General features: G+C 43.8%; 1 protein-coding gene across 1 annotated transcript in view; it reads right to left on the bottom strand.

The window, feature by feature from the left end:
* NUMBL (NUMB like endocytic adaptor protein) overlaps nt 1–10,931 on the bottom strand; it is a 54,750-nt gene extending 43,819 nt beyond the window's left edge. The window contains exon 1 of the mRNA XM_069943481.1: nt 10,866–10,931. The gene's annotated coding sequence lies outside the window, so the exon portion shown is untranslated. The remainder of the gene's footprint in view (nt 1–10,865) is intronic.
* Between the last annotated feature and the right edge of the window lie 10,277 nt (nt 10,932–21,208).

The following is a 21,208-nucleotide window of genomic DNA, read 5'->3' as shown; positions in this document are numbered from 1 at the left end:
TCATTGAGATTTTTTTAAGCAGCTGAGAGATCGAAACGTTGCACATTAATGGGTGAATAAAATCACTTTTTTTCACTTTACATTGGAGTGCCGCCTCGTTCGACTATTTTTGAATTTAGAAGCCTGGATCTGGCTACCTGAGTTTGTGCACCCACCTGAGCCTTGGAGCCTACACAGTGCCGTCTCTCTCTCTCTCTCTATATATATATATATATATATATATATATATATATATATATATATATATATGCAAAAGTCTGTTTGTTGGTCAGCTCACCTGCTGTGGTATAGCCGTCGGTGCACGGTAAGACCCGGAGCCAGGGTCACAGCATACCAGAGAAAAAAGTCCAGCACCAGGTCGGCATATACCATTAATGGTATATGCCGACCTGGTGCTGGACTTTTTTCTCTGATATATATATATATATATATATATATATATATATATATATATATATATATATATATACCATATCCAATCTGAAAGGCCTTCAGTGCAAAGTCATTTCATGTTTGGAGAACACATAGGCATCCATTGCTGATCGACTTTTACTTCAATCCCTCTTTAGGGAATAAACTTCCTGTCCTAGGCTTATTATCTTGCATAATGTAGCAGGGTCTGGTAAGACATAGACCAAGCTTTCAGGTCCAGACTCATAAATAAGCAATATGGAACTCTCAGCCGCCATCCTTCAACTTCAGTTCTTTGGCCAGGTCTGCATGGTACAAAACAGCTGGGAAAGTCAGTGGTCTCCAACCTGTGGCTGTCTGGGCATGCTAGGAGTTGTAGTTTTGCAACAGCTGGAGAGCCACTGGTAGAAGACCACTGTATATATATGTATATATTATAAGAATGTAAAGATAGATGCGTATTCAGGGCAACTCTGAAACTTGGAGACTTCTAACATATTAGTGGCTGGATGACTAATAATTACATCATACTGCCTGAATAATACTCTATTACAAACATAATGCCACCATACAGTGCCTACCTAGTAGTGTGAGCAGTGCAAAAATATTGGTGTCATGTACTCCTGCATTAATAGGCAATACCACAGCAAGCAACATGATGTAAGACTATGCGGAACGCCGACCCACCAAATGGGTAAAAAAAATTGCTCCTCTTTAAAGGGGTACTTCAGGGAGATGAACATTTTTGCATGTGGTTGCCTGCCTTGGTTAGTGACTGAGAAGCAGATCCAGCCCCAAGAAGTGGGGGACTAAAAGGTCTATGGAATGAGAGCTTCAGGGGATTGGGGTAGGGAAGTACCACGCTTTTGTTATTCTTACATTATTCCTAGCAATATTTAAAGGGGGACTCCAGTGATTTTTTTTTACACAAATCAACTGGTACTATAAAGTTATAGAGATTTGTAAATTACTTAAAGGGAACCAAGACAATGTTATCTGATCTGTGGGCATCATGTTATAGAGCAGTAGAAACTGAACAGACTAATATATATATATATATATTTTTGTGGGAAAAGATTCAGTATAACTTGTTGATAGAAATCCCTGCTCATTCTGTGTTAAGGAGTCCAGTGGGAGGTGTCACTCTATGGGCCCTTTAGCTTTATATAACCTTTAGTTATACTGATTTTTTCCCCCTATAAAGAGATACATCAATGTGATCAGCTCCTCCTGCTCTATAACATAGGAGGAGAGAAAAAAACAGGCAAAAGGTGGCGCCTCGTGTTATAACGCAGGCCAAAGAGTGGAAGAGAATGGATGAAGATTCAAGGCTCACCTTGAAGCCCTTTGGGCAACATGCTCTATAACATGATGCTGATAGCTTAGATAGCATTTTCAGGGTGACAGGTTACCTTTAACAGCTGCTGTATGTCCTGCAGGAAGTGGTGTATTACTTTGCAAGCCGACACAGTGCTCTCTGCTGCCACCTCTGTCTGTGACAGGAACTGTCTATAGCAGCAGAGGTTTTCTATGGGGATTTGCTACTGCTCTGGACAGTTTCTGTCCTGGACAGAGGTGGCAGCAGAGAGCACTGTGTCAGACAGTAAGTACTGAAAGAAAGGACATTTTTAAATAAAGATAATTTACAAATCTATATAACGTTCTGGCACTTCTTGATTTGAATCCCCCCCACCCCCACCCCCGCTGGAGTAAACCTTTAAAAAAAAGTTTATTTCCTTAGAAGTCACCATTGATCTGGCCCTACAAGTAAGGACAATAAAAAATAAAATAAAAATAAAACTATAATCAGCAAAAGCAATTACAATTCAGAAGGTAATATTTCTGCGGTTGTCATTTTTGGCGGGATGGGTATAGTAGGCACTGCAGTAGACACGGCAGACTTCCTGTCCCTTAATAGCATTGAAGGACGCAGCAGAAAGCTTATACTGTAACGTAATAGACAACAAATATTAATGTGATGTCCACCTTGGCGCCACTTTGAAGAGTATAGTAAGACATTACTTAGAGAGATATATATATATATATATATATATATATATATATATATATATATATATTTTTTTTTTTTTTTTTTTTTTTTTTTTTTTTTTCATGACTATTTCACGACTAGACAATCGTGCAGCAAGGTGTATATATTATATATATATATATATATATATAGTAAGTGATGTCTGTGCAGCCCTTTCCTCAGTGTAAAGTAATAAAATATATACATACTTCTCCATGCTCCCTAGTGTCTTCCTTGCTTCTGCCCGCAGTCACCAGGAGAACTGCAAAGCAGGTCTCTAAAGTGACAGGCCGCTCAGCCAATCATTGGTTGCAGCACTGTGATGTCTTGGCCAGTGATTGGCTGAGCGGCCCGTCACTTGAAAGAACTACTCTGAAGTTCCATAAGTGGCTGCGGGCAGAGGGCAGAAGCCAGGAAGACATTGGGGAAAGGGCAGAAGTACCAGGAAGCATGAACAGGTAGGTATATACTTTATTATCTTCTTAACAGATTCATTAGCTGTCGACTGCACATCGCTATTTCATGCAGCCGATGATCTTAGGTCAGGACCAAAACACCAACAGAGCGATAATCTGCCAAATCGTCCTGATTAGACAGATTATCGCTCCATGTAATAGGGCCCTAATACTAAACGTACTAAAACAGATACAGAGAAACGATGTAAAGACGTAGTGCAAACCTAGCTTAAGTGTCACTGTCACCATAAAAAACTTTTGAAGTTATAGAGACATGTGAAAAGTTTTGATTGGTTCGGGTGTGAGCGTTAAAACCCGTACTCAGGGCCGGATTAAGGTTGGTGGAGGCCCTGGGCAACAATTTTGTTGGGGGCCCCCCATTTTCTTCCCCCACAAATAAACCATACAGCAATCTATACAGGTGGCTAATTACTGTAGGGGACTTAGCACCTACCCCTCCTCACTCCTGCCCGTATGGCTCAGCATCCTCCTCTGTTCTGCATATGATGGTCCCTAGAGGCTGCAGTCCAGAGGAAGATGCCAGGCTCTAGAGACAGGATGAGGGATGGGTGAGCATTGCGGTGTGATCCCACTTAATTCAATGCGAGAACACAGCACTTTAACACTTTCTGTGCGCTCTTGCCCACTGTGTTAGCCACCACAGCAGCTTATGCAGTTGTGAATCGCAGGCAGACCTGGACTTGCAAGTTTAGGTCCCGTCTTCAGTTCCCAACCATATAAACTACCTGAAGCAGTAAGGAGCAACCAGAAAGAACTTAAAGGCTGTGTAGAATCTATAGCGGATATGGTACATATGAATATACCCTAAGGATCATGGCATATATAGCTGCACACAGGCTACATGTCAAATGCCTCATACTCACCTGATCTGGGCAGATGACAGGTCTTCTCTCCTCTGGCTCTTCTCTGTTGCTTCAGCCTGAAAGCCACTGTGACAGATCCTCCAGCAGGCTTCATGATATCACATCCCTGCTGGAGAGATCAGGTTTCCTTGCTGAGGTCCCACGCTGTCCTCTCCTCAGTGAGGGGGGGGGGCAAGGGGGGAGTGAGGACCTCAGCAGGAGACAGGTACCCGGAAGCTTGACAGGAAGAATCCATTCAAAGACCCACCAGGGGGGAGTCTGAGCCTGCCAGGAGGGAGATGCTTACACAGGATTAACCCTACACCTCCCTACCTGGTCAGCATGCAGTGTGGCCAGTGCTGTGTCCAGGTAGGGTTTCCACATGCTTTTTGCGCATGGGACTGGCTCCCAGACACCACTTCCAGGTTTGGGCTGGTGGAGGCCCCCTAGTGGTGGAGGCCCCTGGGCACGTGCCCCTGGTGCCCTCCCTTTAATCCGGCCCTGCCCGTACTGATCATGAGAATGAGTAGGGAGAGGACCACACTTATGGTGCGTTTACACAGACAGATTTATCTGACAGATTTTTGAAGCCAAAAAAAGGAACAGACTATAAACAGGGATCAGGTCATAAAGGAAAGACTGGGATCTATCCTCTTTTCAAATCCATTCCTGGCTTTGGCTTCCAAAATCTGTCAGATAAATCTTTCTGTGTAAACGCACCCTAAGCATGTCCTCTCCCGCTGTGTGTCAGCAAAATCAGTGGGGGTCCATACGTTAGGAGCCCAAGTGATCATGTTACACAGAGCCAGGAGAGGATCATGCTTAGAGTGGTCTTTTCCCGGCTTGTTCTCACAATTGGTACATGTCTGAACACTCAGACCTGGACCGATCAAAACACTTGACATATCTCTATGACATGACAAACGTTTTTTTATGGTGACAGCGACACTTTAAGGCTGGTATTACACAGCCCGATGATCGTTGTAAGCTGCAAGGGCATTGTTTGCTTTATATAGAAAATAATAGAGTTATACTTACCTGTCCAGGCTCCCCCCGGTGTCTGGCTTCTTCCTGGCTCACTGTAGCAGCTGCTGTAGCTTCTGAAACAGTCTCTGAAGTGACAGGCTGGTCAATCACTGACCAAAATGGGATAGTGCCCAGGCAGTGGTTGACTGAGCAGCGTGTAACTAAGATGGTCTTAGAAGCTTCAGTGACGGCTGTGGTAAGAAGGGAATGCGAGGAAAGACAGCAGAACACTTGGGGAGCATGGACAGGTAAGTATAACCTGTATTTTCTTTACACAGTTATCAGCCATGCATTTCTATAACACATAGCGAGGCACAGTCAGCGGCCGATGACATTTAAAAATGTTGAACGACAATGATCAGTCAAAGATCAGCCGGCTCCTCCACTGATCAATGTCTTTAATACGTATGAGAAAGATAGGGGTGCACAACAGGTCTTTTCTTGTTTGTAGGTGCATTGCTTTGAAGGATAGCAACTAGAGATGAGCGAACCGGGTTAAGGTTCAAGTCAATCAGAACCCCGAACGTTGGGTATTTGATTAGCTGGGGCTGCAGAACTTGGATAAAGCTCTAAGGTTGTCTGGAAAACATGGATCCAGCCAATGACTATATCCATGATTTCCACATAGCCTTGAGGCTTTATCCAACTTCAGCAGCCACCGCTAATCAAATGCCGAAAGTTCGGGTTCGGATGGACTCGAGCATGCTCCAGGTTCGCTCATCTCTAGTAGCAACCCAATGTCATATAGTAAAGAACATCCGGAGCACTCTTTAGTAGTATGCAAAAGTGTTCATGCGTTTATTAAACAGCGTGCAATAGGACATAGCCAGGTATTCACAACATTAAGCACCTAGCAGGAATCAATACTAGAGAACTAGATGATATACCAAGTTCCCCAGTGGCTTAAAATATAACTTTTATTAGGTAATTTAAAATAGAAGGTGATCTGTAGTGCAGTGCGAGTTTAAAATACCAAAGGGGTAGTTAACGGTTATGGCTCCTTTGCAATAGCGATATGAGAGTGTAGCACTACTTCATGCAGACACTGGTGGGTGAGAAAGTCGCTATGCAAGGAAAGCAGCTGACGTTTTGGTCGATAGGACCCTGTATAGAACGTCTGGTAGTACTACTCGGGTTTGCTGAACAAAACCTGTCGAGCAGAACATATAATGCAGCGTAGACCTGCACTCGGAGGCTTCAGATTCAGCCTAAATAGCCAGAGTGCAGGTGTGCCGGTCGGTAGACTCAGCGACAGCAGCCAAGCAGTTACCAGTCCCGAGCAGGTCCAAGACCGGTTAAGCGGTGAACTGTATGACAGGCTATTTAAAGGGGTAGTGTGGCTCTAAATATTAATTCACAAAATAACACACATTACAAAGTTATACAACTTTGTAATGTGTGTTATGTAAGTGAATGTCCCCCTTCCCTGTGTTCCCCCCCCACCCTGGAAGTGTGGTGCAATATACTCACCGCATTACTGTCAACCCCCGGTCGCCATCTTGGGAAAATGACGACATCTTTGGGAGGCCGGCCGAACCGCTCCAGCCGTCCCTCATGTCGGCCCCCCTCTGCCACGTCATCAGCTGCTCAGCCGCGATTGGCTGAGCATAACTTCTTCTCTGGACATCATGCTAGTTGGGTCTTCCACACATAGACAAAACACTAAAGGGCAAAAGTAGCTTGTGTTGGAGAAGAGCCGTCCCTTGTCATGCCTCCCCCTCACCTCTCTCAGCAGGATGAGTTTTCAGCCTCTGGATTGCTAGAAGAATAATTCCATTCACTGACAGCAAGCAGGCCTCATTGATCTCATTGAAAAGTATATTTAAAGGTGTACTCCAGCGAAAACTTTAGATAATAAGCCTATATTTTTGCAAGGAAATTTATTTCAATAGCACAGGTGTCAAACTGCGGCCCTCCAGCTTTTGAAAAACTACAAATCCCATCATGCCTGGACAGCTAAAGCGTTGGTTGTCCAGACATGACAGTTTTGCAACAGCTCGAGGGCCGCAAGTTGAAAACCCGTTCTATAGTAGAGACATAGCTGGGACCTTAATATATTAGATCTTTCCTCTTCTTCTCATTGACTTCTCAGTAGCAGTATCATCTATTTAGGAAAAGTCTTTCTATACAAGATTCCTCCACCCATTCTTGAAGTCCACCTAAGTAAGCCATAGCTAAGGTCATAGCTCTGCAGGATGCAGAGGTAGCAGTTGCATCCAGGCCGTGGGGCCATAGGAAGCCTATAGATCCGTCCGCCACACAAGGACACACCAGTATGGATGGTGCATGGGAAGTGGGGGCCTGTATACATATTTTGCATTGTGAACCAGTAACTTCTGCTTATGCCTCTGGCCATAGGGCAGTAACCTCAGAGCTTGGGAATTACAAGTCTGGCACAAGTGCTGTAAGTGCCAGTAATAGAACCCACAAGATGGTGACAGAAATGACTCCAGGCAGCAGCCCCCCTGAAGGTAGAATCCATCCAGCTATGGAGAGAACAAAGTAACCTCTATTCCAATAAATAAGGATATAAGAAGTCCCATAGGAGGCACATTATTATAGTTATGAATGCTTTCACACAGATCAGGGAGCTCCTTGGTGACTTGCAATATCCTGTTTATTGTATATGGGAGAAATTTATTATTTAGAGGGGAATTCTAACATGCTGTAATATGGAGACTGACACACACAGGACCTTCACTGACCTCATATGGGGGTGAATGACTCTGGGCAATCGCAACCGGTCACACTGGCTTTCAGTGCAAAAATTTCCACCTAGCAGACTAACACTTGGCTCCATCATATCTGGTACACTTAAAGCGACTCTGTACCCACAATCTGTCCCCCCCAAACCACTTGTACCTTCAGATAGCTGCTTTTAATCCAAGATCTGTCCTGCGGTCCGTTCAGCAGGGGATGCAGTTATAGTGATAAAAACAACTTTTAATCCGGCAGCGCTGTGTCTAACGGCCGGGGCTTACATTTGTATATGCATTAGGCTGGCACAACCTCTCTGTCCTTCCTCCCCACCCTCCTCATCATTAGGAATACTCCAGGCAGATTGCTTCCTATTCCCCACCTGTGGCAGCCCGGCAGATGGGCTGGATCATTAATACACCTGTGCAAAGCTCAAACAGCAGTAAATGTTCCTGGATCATTCCTAATAATGAGGAGGGTGAGGAGGAAGGACGGAGAGGTGGTGCCAGCCTAATGCATATACAAATGTAAGCCCCGGCCGTTAGACACAGCGCTGCCGGATTAAAAGTTGTTTTTAGGAGAATAACTGCATCCCCTGCCGAACGGACCCCAGGACAGATCTTGGATTAAAAGCAGCTATCCAAAGGTACAAGTGGTTTGGGGGGGACAGATTGTGGGTACGGAGTCGCTTTAAAGGCGTTGTACACTTACAACATTGTTTTTTGTTAGATCCCCTAAAAACGAACTGTCCCAGGGATAGGACAATCCAGCAGCGCGTATTCAGTTTCTCTACAGCGCCTCCGGAGGAGAAATGAGGCATTACATGATGTTCTTTGAAATCACTGACTTGTCTGTGTGGTAGTGCATAGATGTCCTAGACTAATCCAGAGCTCCTGGCATGAAAAACTTCACTCATTAACTACAATAAAATTGGTCATACATGGTTAATTTGCCGTCTCAAGCAGATGGCGCGGCTGATAATGTAGCCTGGTAGGGGAGATATTGTGCGCATTAGATGAGAAACAATAAGAAATTCTAGCACATTTCTAGAAAAATATTACAGTCGAGAAATAGATGGGGACTGGACTTCTTTGTCACATTGGATAGGCAGATGGGTTCCAGGCTGTCCGTATCAGTAATGCCTATGCTTCACATACAAGATCTACGTACAATAACCAATGAGCAAACAATCACATGGAGAAGAGATATTTAGCCAATGCAGCCATATACATTTTGTTCCGTACTGATCATACACACTGCCCACACATGATCAGTAACACCGGATGAGGACAAATAAATTAACCCTATTAAGTTAAAGTTTCAAACATGGCCGACTTCACTTCAAATGAGGGTGGTTTATCATTGGTTGATATTTACGTGTTGACGCACCTTCACAGTCTTGGGCAGACCTGCTATCACTCCAAATCTGAAGCATCTATATTAGATCTGTGTTATGCTGTACCTTTATTCCGCCTACTAATAAATTGACAACTGGGCGTTACCAGTTTGTCCCTAGGCTGACCTTGTCCATTCAGATTTCACAGGCACGCCCCTTTGACACGCCCTTCGTTTTAAGATTTTGGAGGAACAACAGAGGAACCTCAGCAAAAAGGAAAAAATAGGGGAGAAGGCAGATGGCACTGAGGTTGTTCAGTTGGGTAGAAGGCAGAAGTATTTAATATAGCAGTAATGTCAGGAGTCAGGACACGTACTGGCATACATTCGTGGTGGCACACTTGTCATTAAAACAACTAAACCCTATGGTATGTACTTCCAATGTTATAATAAGCTACTGATATCAGTGGCGCCCCCTAGCTGACAGTCAATAGATATTTGATCACTAATATAGTCAGCTTCCTAAAGATGCAGAACAGCTGTACTGTATGGTCTAGATCAGGGATAGGAAAATTACAGCACTCCAACTGTTGCAAAACTACAACTCCCATCATGCCAGGACAGCCAAAGCCTTAGGTAAAGATGTCTATACAAGATATAATAATATACAGCATCATCTAGTAACATTACCCTACAGGTGTTATATACAGGTCCGGTACCGACCTCATAGCCAGCTGACCAATATCCATTACTCAGTATATATATAAAAAAATAAAAATCTGCAAACAAGTCACTTAACATGATGCTGGGTACAGGTGTCCGGGGAGGGCTGCCCATCTCCCAAATGCACAGTGACCCCTCAGTACACACACAGGAAGCCATCATACAGACACATAATGGCTATTTCAGAGACGCCCACACTGGACATGTGATGGACTTGTTGGCTAGGCCTCTTCTTACCCTGCGGTGCAGACAGATGATGTATGAAACACACGTGTTCTGTCTGGCTGAAATCTATCGCACAGTACCATAACCCTGCTATCCGCATAATAGACATGGGCAAAGGCTATGTCAGTGCCAGAGTGTGCATGGCGGCTATACTAGTAGAGGCACACAGGCATACTATACACAGCACATGGCAGTAGGGTTGTGCCGACTATATACTGTATATGCACTGCATAGGAGAACCATGCTGCAATTATAAAGCACAAACCAACAGGGGTCTTGTAGATGCCCCCTGGCAGGGGCTCCTATGGGTGAGGACTGTCCTTGTGCACACATGGGTATGACTGTACTTTTCCACACTGGCATAGCTCCTATATGCATTAGATAACAGACCGCACATCAGTACTATATACATTATTCTCAGAGTGGGCACTGTATGGCGGAGACTCCATTTAAAGGGACACATACATGCAGGACACACATGACCGCAGCATCCTGCTCTATCAAATGTCAATGAATCCCAGAACCAAAACAATTTGGCAGCTGGGATGAATTGTGGAGGAGCCAACCTCACTCTCCTCCCCCTCTCCGGGAGACATGCTGGCCACCAGCACACGCGTGGTTAATGTCTTTTTCATAAGGCCACACACATACTGTGTACAGTAGACTTCGCTGCATACCGCCAAGGATCACATATGCCAAATATTCCTCGTACCATCAGTGCAAACACTGGTCGTCATGCAACATCCGTCATCCAGATGGGCAGCGGATATACTATAAGTGTCCGTAGAATTGTCCGTAGACAATGTCATCCTATAGACATGCCTGCACAATGCCATGTATGCAGCGCTGCAGGGGTTACGATAAAAAATAACCGTAACATGTATAACATTTCCATGCATAACCCGCCACATCATATGCTGTACACCTGCAGTATTGCAAGACCCTCTTATTGCCCATAGCCCTCAGGTTCCAAGATGCAGAATTAAGCATCCGCCCACTCTCCCTTGCTGTAAATCCAGATTAAATGCCACCCTGACTCATTCATTGGGCCAGCGTGTGTTCTCCCCTGATGCCGCAGGCAGACCACAGCAATGTACTCACCACAGACAGCCAGGATCCCACTTTAGAGGTGAGCACAATCCACCTCCCTGCCGCTGCTGCTGCTGCACAGGATCTGCCAGAGAACAATCCCAGTTCAGTCCTTCCCAACGGATAATCCCAAATGCAGTGACTGTGGCTCTCTGCTTTGTTACCCATCAATCCACGCATGCTCCTTAGATAGGATCCAATCACCATAACCCCTCCCAGCCGCCTCCTGATTGGTCCATGCTGCATGAATATGCAAATAGGTCCCTTCTGGCCACCTCCTCCCCCCCTGTTATAGGGTCTCAAATTCCTTCCTTCTGTTACAAAGTATCTGGAATCTGGTGAGTTCTTTCCCCCTAAATTTAGAAGCCGACAGGAAATTGTGTGTCGGTAGAAATAAATATTTGCACTTTGTCGTTGTGGTCGGAGTCTGGAGGGAGTTGTAGAAAATTAATAAATAGACACAATGTGAACGGATGCAATTAACTATAAAATATAGAAAGAGGAAACAAATGTTTACAAAAATAATATGATAAATAATTATCATAAAAATTAATAATAAAAAAATCTGATTAATCCAGCTAATATATATATATATATATATATATATATATATATATATAGCCATAACCATTTGTCATCTGAGACGTCACACTGGTATATATTATATATATATTATATATATATATTATATACACACACACACATAGTGTATATATATATATATATATATATTATATATAGCATGTGATGTCACGCTGGTGTGATCATGAAATGTATAAGGATACAATGTAACATAGTTCCGGGGAGTCGAAACTCAAGTAAAAAAGGCTTCTTCTTAGTTGCAACAATGTAAATCCATACTTGTGATGCAGTTGCATATTAAGGGTGCGTTCACACCTACAGGATCTGCAGCAGATTTGATGCTGTGTTCAGTTATTTAAATGAAATCTGCTGCAGAAAATCTGCTGCAGATCCTGTAGGTGTGAACGCACCATAAAAGGGTATTACCGACGCCCTAACTACAGTATTAGACATAGTCATAAGAGACTGGCTGGGGCCCCCCATGAACTTGAGAATGGGGGCCACAAAATGTGCAGGCTCAGGGCTGGTTATATCAGACATCACATGACCAGGACAGATTTCCATACAATGGATGTAAATAATTAGGTTTTCTATTCGAAGACTGCAAGCAGAGCTCTTACCGACTATGATAAACATAGTGGAAAGTTCTATAATTTTTTAATTAACAACTTATAACCTTCATTGACTGATATCAGAAGATGCATTCTATTGTTCTCTGTTATCAGCCTGCTACTATGGAAATAGTGACAAATCACTGCTATATGTCACCTATCTCCAAACAAGAACAACAAGTGTGTTCTGTATCAGTATACATGCAGAAGCAAATAACTATTTTCAGATTTGTGATGACTGTGCCCACTCGGGCAGGACAATGATTTGCCCACTCGGCCGCCATACGAAAGCCACAAACCTGAAATAGTAAATGGGATGACATCATGTCACCCAAACTTTCAAAAATTGTGAATGAGTGGAAAGTATGAGCGAAGTATAAGGCATTAAGGGACAGGTCATGTGGCTAGGAAATTACCGGGGTTAGGAAATACACTAAATTCCCAGAATGTACATTACAAGTGTTTATTTGGTTTGTCCAAGATTAGGAAATTTTTTTATATATATATATATATATATATATATATATATATATATATATATATATATTACACATAGCGCCACCCTTGTGTCCAAGTCCGGTATTGCAGCTCAGCTTAATACAGTACACCATCATTTATGGGTGAATGGGGCTAAGTGGCAAAACTGTACAATATATATATATATATATATATATATTGGTTGCTGCAAGCAATTCTCTCTAGACAGCTTCACCTCAGTCTATAATGGCAGATAACAGGGAACAACAGCTTGCACAGCAAATGGATGAGTGTCTCTTCAAGGGGCTGTTATATTGTTTTCTCTATAAATACATATATACAGGAAAATGAACTTCAATAGTCAGGAAGTACACTACAGCTCGCCCTCAGCGGTCGGATGATTTATGGTCTTTTAGCTCCCTGGAAATGCACTGGAATAAAGTTAAGGTAACAGGCACGCATCCCTGCCCTATAGACAAGAGGTCAGAAAAGGGATCTGCAGCGCCACCTGGTGGTCAAATTCTTAAACTCTTGGCTGAATGCACATCATAGAGTTCCCTAATCTGTAGCTATTGCAAAACTATAATCCCCAACATGTCCCTATGATGAGAATTGTAGCTTTGCAATAGCAGAAGAACACTGCAATAAAGGGGTTATCTAGGATTAGAAACATAATATAGCTGAATTCTTCCAGAAACAACACCATTCTTGTCCTGACACTTCAGCTCAGTTTTATTAAAATTAATCGAGTTGTAATACCACACACAACCTGAGGACAGGTGGGGCGCTGTTTATGCTAGAAAACATTCTGGATTCTTTTAAAATCCTGGATAATTCTATTAATATGTCAAAAGGATGATGACACTTAGGTGTACAGCTCAAGTCTTCTAAATGTTACAGTCTTATTCACAAGGATGCAGCTAGAACGGTCACCTGACTACAAGGGATGATCAGCAACCATCTGTAAAGCAAAGGAGTCATTTCTACTTCTCAACAGCGCCGCCACAGGTAGAATGAAGCATTACACTGCTTCAAATAAAATATAATACACAGATGTGCAAATGTGGAGTTCCCCTTTAAATATATGGTTGCCTATAATAATGGCAAAAACGTGTCGGTTGCGTTTTATCTTCTTACTCGCCAGCATCCTGATGTCTTTGGTAGATTCTATAGAGTCAGGCCATGGATAGGCACTGCAATATGCAATGTGATATCAGCCGAACTATGATAGAGAAGAAGATTCCATAATCCAGGGAAGAGACATTAGGCAGAAATTGATGAGTTCTGTTCCCGTCTTTGCTAGGGACATAAGGGAGTTATTTCCACATTAAAATGACAAGAGGAGAACCACAGGATTAGGCATGAATATTACAATACGTGGCTGGCTCCAGCATTGTCTGTACGCTTGAGGTTTTAATATGGAAATTAATGCGCAAAAGAAAATCTCTAATGAGACAGAAACTATTGCAAACTACCAAACTGTAGTGAATACATAATATCATTGCTTAAAGGGGCCGTACAGCATTGGAAAAACATGGCAGAAAAACAACAATACACCTGTCCATAGGCTGTGAGTGGGTAGTGAATATAGTTAGCTTGCCGTATTACACACAACCTGATGACTGGTGTGGCACTGTTTTATGAAGACAATCCCTTTAACCCCATTCACTGTGTATTATTATTACTGGTTATGATTGGTGTCTCTCCTGATATAGCTAAAAAAGACAAAAAGGGTTATTAAGGTTTTATTTTAAGTAGTTTTCTTGTGAAAACAGCTCCACCCTGTGTGTGGTATTACAACTCAGCTCCATCCAGTTTAATTAAAAAACTAAGCTGCAATACTACACACAAACTGATGACAGGAGTGGCGCTATTGCCTTTTATCCTGGACAACCTCTTTAAAAGTCATTGGACTTTTCAGTAAGTATAAGCAAATATAACTTTGTAGTATATCTTGTCTCTGAAAATTGCCTCTTCCTTCACTCATTAGGCTCCTTTTATGCTCCTGAAAAATAGCTTAAAGGGGTTATCCAGCGCTACAAAAACATGGCCACCTTTCCCCCTCTCTGGTCTCCAGATTGGGTGGGGTTTCAAACTCAGTTCCATTGAAGTAAATGGAGCTTAACTGCAAACCACAACTGACCTGCAGACAAGAGAAGGGGGAAAAGTGGTCATGTTTTTGTAGCGCTGGATAACCCCTTTAAGATCCATTTGAAGACAGGTAAGCGCAATGTATGATCAGAAGACCGGATACCCATAGAGTTATACTGAGAAGGAAAGAAGGAAGCTGCAAAAGTAGACACACGCTAGCTGCCAAAAGCTAGATCTCACCCAGGGCTTGATTTGCAGCTATAACTGCTCAGAACTGCTCTATAATGTCCTCTATACTGATTATGCTTCTGAGGGTGTACCATAGAGATATAGGGGGAGGAGGATCCCCTTGTCTGTGTATGCGCAGGGTATAGGAGCCATCAGGGACAATCTAGCTCAGAGACAACTAGAAATTAGAGCTAAAGCTCACAGAGGGGTGAAAACTACTAAAATGGTGGACAATACCATATACAAGGTATATTATAGTGCGACTCCTCATGTATACACAGTTATCCTCTATTATTATATCTGTTGCAGGAAAAGCCACCAATGTAACAGTCCTATAGGATTTATCACACAGCTTTCCTGTGATAATCTCTTGTTCTATGTTCTTCCATGCACCCACACCTCCCCTGCTGGTATACCGTCACCCAGCTTTCCCAGAAAGAACTGTAACTAAGAAACTGCCGAAAGAGTGATAATATGACAGATAACTGCACAGCCATATGTACTGATGTATAGACAAAGATCTGCATGAATAAGAGGGAGATACGCGCCATGAAGACCATCTGCAAACCCAGACTTATTTACATTGTAGATGCAGCTTGTGTGTAACAATCTGAAAGTTCCTAAAAGGAACCTACCATCTCTATACCACGAGTCATGGCAGCGCTCGCCAGTGACTATTCCCCCCACCCCGTTGGTCCTGATTGGTAAACAAGACCGATCGGTTTAGGAGAAACCACCAGGGCAGGTTCTCTTTAACATGTTTGCCCCACTGTTAAATATATTTCAGATGTTAAAAATAAGGGGGGGGGGGGGGGGATTTATAAAGACCGGTGTACAAGTACGCCGGTTTTATATTAGGCCCGGCCCCCTTCTGCCAGGCTGAGAGGCACACGCCGGAGTGCCTGGAGTACTAAATCTGCACCTGCTTCCAGCAGGTGCAGATTTGGATCATGATTTATGCCTGTGAGCAGGTGTAAATCATGATAAATGAGGCAGGGGGGGAGGCCACGCCTCCTCCCCAGCTTATCATGCCCCTCCCCAAGCCTCCCCCAGCCCACCCATCAGGCGAGCGGGGCATATGGGAGGCGTATGCCAGAGAGAAGGGGCATATCTGCGCCTTCTCCCTGGCGTACACCTCTGGCGTATCTTTCATAAATGTCCCCCTAAGTGTTTGCCTTTTCTATACTACTTATGTAGTATAGCGACACCTGGTGTTCAAAGTGTATAGCAAAGTGCATGTCCACCTGATAAGCTGAGTGCTGGTGGACACACATGCTCAGTCACTCTGCATAGTGATCCTATGTTTTCAACAGAGCAGTCAATAAAAATAGCTTTCTGTCTGATGTAAAGGTTATTTTTGAGCTATAAAGTGTAAATTAAAGTAGCTTTATAATTACTGGGAAACCCCTTTAAAAAGCAATATCCACTAAAAATGTGGAAACAAGGACGTTGAGACGTGATTTTATTACCTAACACATTGTAGATGCAACTGCAAACATATAACAGGCAGACACAGATATGTAGCGGAGCTCCAAAGAGACTGGGTACTGCCCATCCACTACAGACCAGCTACACTCCATTGCCCTATATGTCATACAGAGAACATCTGGCCTGGAAGACTGAACAAGTTCCCTTTAATGAGAGCAGGATGTTGCTGGGATGTTATTCCAGTCTTCAGCAATCTAGCCGAGCAGTGGGAATATGATGTCATACCCCATGTTTACTGTCTACCAGAACAGAACTGGACCCAGTCTAAAGAACAGCCAGGGCCGAGAGCCTATAGCGAGATCCCAGTGCACGTCATTCACAGGGTGAGGTTTTCACATTCCAGACAGACATGAAATCCTTTCCACCTCTGATGTCCATCCAATCTACCCATAAGACGCCCCCACACCGCTTCCTGGAAGCCTCCGAAGAGTTAAAGGATATTCCAGTTACAAGACTCCGCTGAAGGCAGCTGCCGGGGAGCAAGTTAAGGACAGGCGATCCTCTGGTCAGGGTGTGTTACATATGACTCACCTCGCTGGGCTGAGCGCACAGAGCTTCAACCATTACAGACAAAACAGGTCTAAAAGGAACTACAACACTATTACTCTAGATCATCTATACACAACCTTATCAATAACAGATCTAGAATGTTCTAATAGGAATGATTCAATTGATTTACAAGATGTTTGTGATCACATTATTGTTTTATATAAGTGAACTCATGAACCCATGTTTATAATGTTACGATCACTAAATAGCTTAGGGTGCTCTGGTACACAGGTTTTTAAACTTTCTTGATAGGCCCCCCTGTCCCCGAAATATGTGGACACATCAGATAAAGGGGTACTCAAATCACAAAGTTATACAGATTTCTAAATTACTTGTATTTAAAAATGTCAAGTCTTCAAGTACTTATGAGCTGCTGTATGCCCTGCAGGAAGGGGTGTATTCTTTCTAGTCTGACACAGTGCTCTCTGCTGCCTCCTCTGTCCATGTCAGGAACTGTCCAGAGCACTGGTAATGCTCTGGACAGCAGCTGGTAAGTCTTGGAAGGCTTGAGATTTTTAAATAGAAGTACCCCTTTAGGTGTATGTCACTAGTCACCCAATATATATAGTTCAGCAAGTATTGCCTCATTCAGTTGTTTCCTTCCTTTAGTTGGCCCATGTAATCTGATGGTGACCCCCTGGAAATTTCATGTGTTTCTGTAGGTTCTATTGAATTATCATCTCAGCCAGCAGAACTTCCTGTATGATAAAGCATGCAGTTCCACACAAGCTATTTATGGGGGGAATTGTTTGGCTCCTGTTACAGTTATAATGAAGGTGACAACTGTACGCTCATAGGGGGACATTTATTAAGTCCGGCGGTTTTTACGCCGGACTTATAAATGTCCCCGCATCTCTGGCGCTACGGGGATTTATGTATAGGCGGACTGCCTCTACATAAATCCCATGCGCTCTGGTGCGCACCGCCGAAAACCTACGCCAGCTAAGGACTGGAGTAGGTTTTCGGCGTATCTTTTTGCAGAACGGATGGTGAATCGCACGGACTCTAAGTCCTTCACACCCCCTTCCCGCTCCCCGGCGGAAAGTGCAGATTTGCGAATATTTTATTTGCAAATCGGCCATTTGCAAATAAAATATTGCACAAATCGTCAATTTCCGCCGAAAACCCTCGGAACGCCAGATGATACATGTCCCCCATAGTCTTTTTGATTTTAATAAAGAAGTGTTACCAGCTGGCAGAGATGGTACTAGCTCAATCTGCCATCAATATGATGTGCTGATGTATCATGCAATCTTGAAATCTAAAAGTCAAGATGGGGGCTAATCAGAGGTCACATGACTATGCTACTGTAGTAAAACGTAAGGATGCAGCAGAGCTGGGATGAAACAGATGACACAGCAACAATAGTACAAGATAGAGCTACATAGGCATAAAGGCAGGGAAGGGGTTACAGCCGTTCCATGGGGTTTGGTCCACCACTAATTTTTCCTAATTTCCCACTGGATATAGGCAAGGGCAATGTCAATTCCCATGGCACTGTTCTCTCTGTTCACTAGACCTGTGGTTTGGCTGGGATTTGCAACCACAAATAAGTGTCTGTATTATTGTGCTAAACTGGCCTTAGTCTGGAATCCTTCAAGTGAAAATTTAAGTGAACAATTGGAGATTTCTGTCCCCTGATGTCCATGGGCATCTTAAGAAACAAAAAAAAACCTGGGGCTGGAATGCAGCGGGCCATGTGATAAGAAGATGGTGGAGGCGGCGATATGAGACTCATTACGGAGCGCTGCAGCATGCTCAGTAAATGAGCACAGATTCTTCTCAGTGAGTCAATGCTGACCCCAAACTCCCCTCTTGCTCAGTCAGTTCTTTTTCTTTCTTACAATTAAATAGGTTTTCAAACCTTTTCATAAAGTTAGCTTCTGGGAATCCGGTTACAGTAAATCCATTGTGCCTTGGTCATTGACCCTCGCCAAATGAACTTCACTACCCTGCAGGGTTTTGTGTGTAGCATTAAATCCTGCCAGAGAGCGAGGCGTCTGAGAACCTCCATCATTCTGCTCCACTGCTGGGAGACGTACACAGGGAAGGCCTTTAAAGACTCCGGCTTGTCTTGTATTACTACGAAAAACCTAAATAATACATGAAGGTTTAGATTTCAGAAACACACATTGACGTCCATAGGGCCAGAGGTAAGAGAAAATGTTCTGGAACCGAAAGGAAACAACTAGGCACGAAGCCAGAACTCTAACAACTTCTATAGCCGGGTCTGAATCTATAGGAAAGGGCTCTGGCCCTGCTCTGCTACAGCTGGATTCCTACCGCTGCCCGTCCCAAGATGGCTGGTAACCTGAAATCCAACATTCATCAGATCTATGGTACAAGATTTCTATCCATCTTCATGGAAACTGTGTGATACTTGTGAAGTCGCTTCTGTAAGGAGTGACCCTCTATCTTATGGTGCGTTTACACGGAACGATTATCGTTCGAATTTTCGCGATAACGATTTGAGCGATAATCGGCTCTTGTAAACACAGTGAACGTTCAAGCGACGAGAGAGAAATCGTTTATTTTGATCTTTCAACATGTTCTCAAATCGTTGTTGGTCGTTTGCTAAAAATTCGCAGTCTTTCACCAAGTCACCCTATGTGTGAGATGGACTTAAGCGATCTTAAAACGATCACAATAACAACTTTTCCAAACGATATATCATTCCGTCTAAATGCTGATCATTATAAAAAAACATTGTTATTTTGAAATTAATCTTTCAATTGGGCGAATTATCGCTCCGTGTAAACGCAGAATAAGGGTAGCTTCACACGTACCGACTTTCAGCGTTAATAACGCCCCAAGTCGGCTAGGTCCTGGCAGATCACTTTCACTACATCCACACAGCGGTCTGAACGACCGCTACGTGTATGTAATTCTGCGGCCATTTAACCCCTTCAGCTCCCGCTCTGTATACATTACCTGTCCTCGCTGCACGGGGTCCCGGCGTACTGCTCTCTCGCCCAGCCAATCAGTGTGTTGCCCTGTCGCAGCCACTGATTGGCCGGGCGGGAGAGCAGTACGCCAGGACCCCGTATACAGAGCGGGAGCCGGGCGGCAGCTGAAAGGGTTAAGCGGCCAGGACCTAGCCGACTCGCACAGTTAGTAACGCTGCGAGTCGGTACGTGTGAAACTACCCTAAGAGTGCCGATGGCGGCTTGATCAATGATGTAAATGAGCACCAATATGCTAGAACGGTGCTCGTTTACTGGGCCTATTAGGGTTCATTTACACAGAAAGATTCTCTGCCGAAGATTTGCAGTCAAAGCCAGTAATGGATTTGAAAAGAGGAGAAATCTCAGGCTTTCCTTTATGACCTGTTCTCTGTTTATAGTCTGTATCTGGCTTTGGCTCGAAATCTTTGGCAGATAATCTGTCTGTGTAAATGGCCCCTTACACGGCCCGATACAAGGGCTGCACAGACATCATTAGCGATGTCCGTGCAGTCTTACATTACCTATCCACGTTTCCAGTCTCCTCCTGCATGTTTCCTCCCCAATCCGGCGTGTTGCAGCCTTAGAGCAGCCCGTCAGAGCTGACAGGCCGCTCAGCCAATCACTGGCTGATTGGCTGAGCCGACAGGTCACTCTGAAGCTGCAGCACACGGAGCGATAACCGGCTGAATTGGGCCAATTATCACTCTGTCTAATAGCGCCCTAAGACTGAATCTCATAAGCTTCAAGCAGATTGTCCACTGCTACTTTATCCGAGATGCTCTCCATTAGGTTTTGCCAAGAGGTGTGTGTGTGCACATGGTAATCTCTACAGGCAGAGCTATCCTTCTGCTTCTTACACTGTCCTATAAGCTTGCTGCCCTGAGTGTTCAAGGTTATTTCTGAGACCACGTTGGGTGAAAAGATCAGACTGGCAAGTGCAGGACTCATCGGCACCATCCTCTTCTACTGGGGAATGCCGCTCTGAAGTCTTGATCTAGGTCCGAAACCACTGATCACGCAAGCTCACTCTCGGCAAAAGGGCCAGTAAAGCCGGGGGAGTAAGGAGGTGCCACACTTCAGGAGTTTGGTAGTCTCTTTGACTCTTCATACTATATATTAAAAGCATTTTCTATGTTCTGGAAGCACAGACATATATGAAAGGTACCATGTGTCTCCTCATCCTTACAGCTATCTAAGTGTCAGCAGGCTGGAATGTGAACTACAGCTGACAGCAGATTCCCTTTAAAAAAAAAAAAACTTTTGAAGAGGAGGTGGTAGTGGCATTTAGGTAAGCCTCCTGGTTCTGCATATTATACGTGGGCGACAGGTCCTCTTGAAAGATGTCCATTCAGCCTTATCTAGACAAATGCAACTGCATTCTGGG

Source organism: Dendropsophus ebraccatus, chromosome 10 (assembly GCF_027789765.1).
Source record: "Dendropsophus ebraccatus isolate aDenEbr1 chromosome 10, aDenEbr1.pat, whole genome shotgun sequence".
NCBI classification, from domain to species: Eukaryota; Metazoa; Chordata; class Amphibia; order Anura; family Hylidae; genus Dendropsophus; species Dendropsophus ebraccatus.
This window is presented reverse-complemented; position numbering and strand designations above follow the sequence as displayed.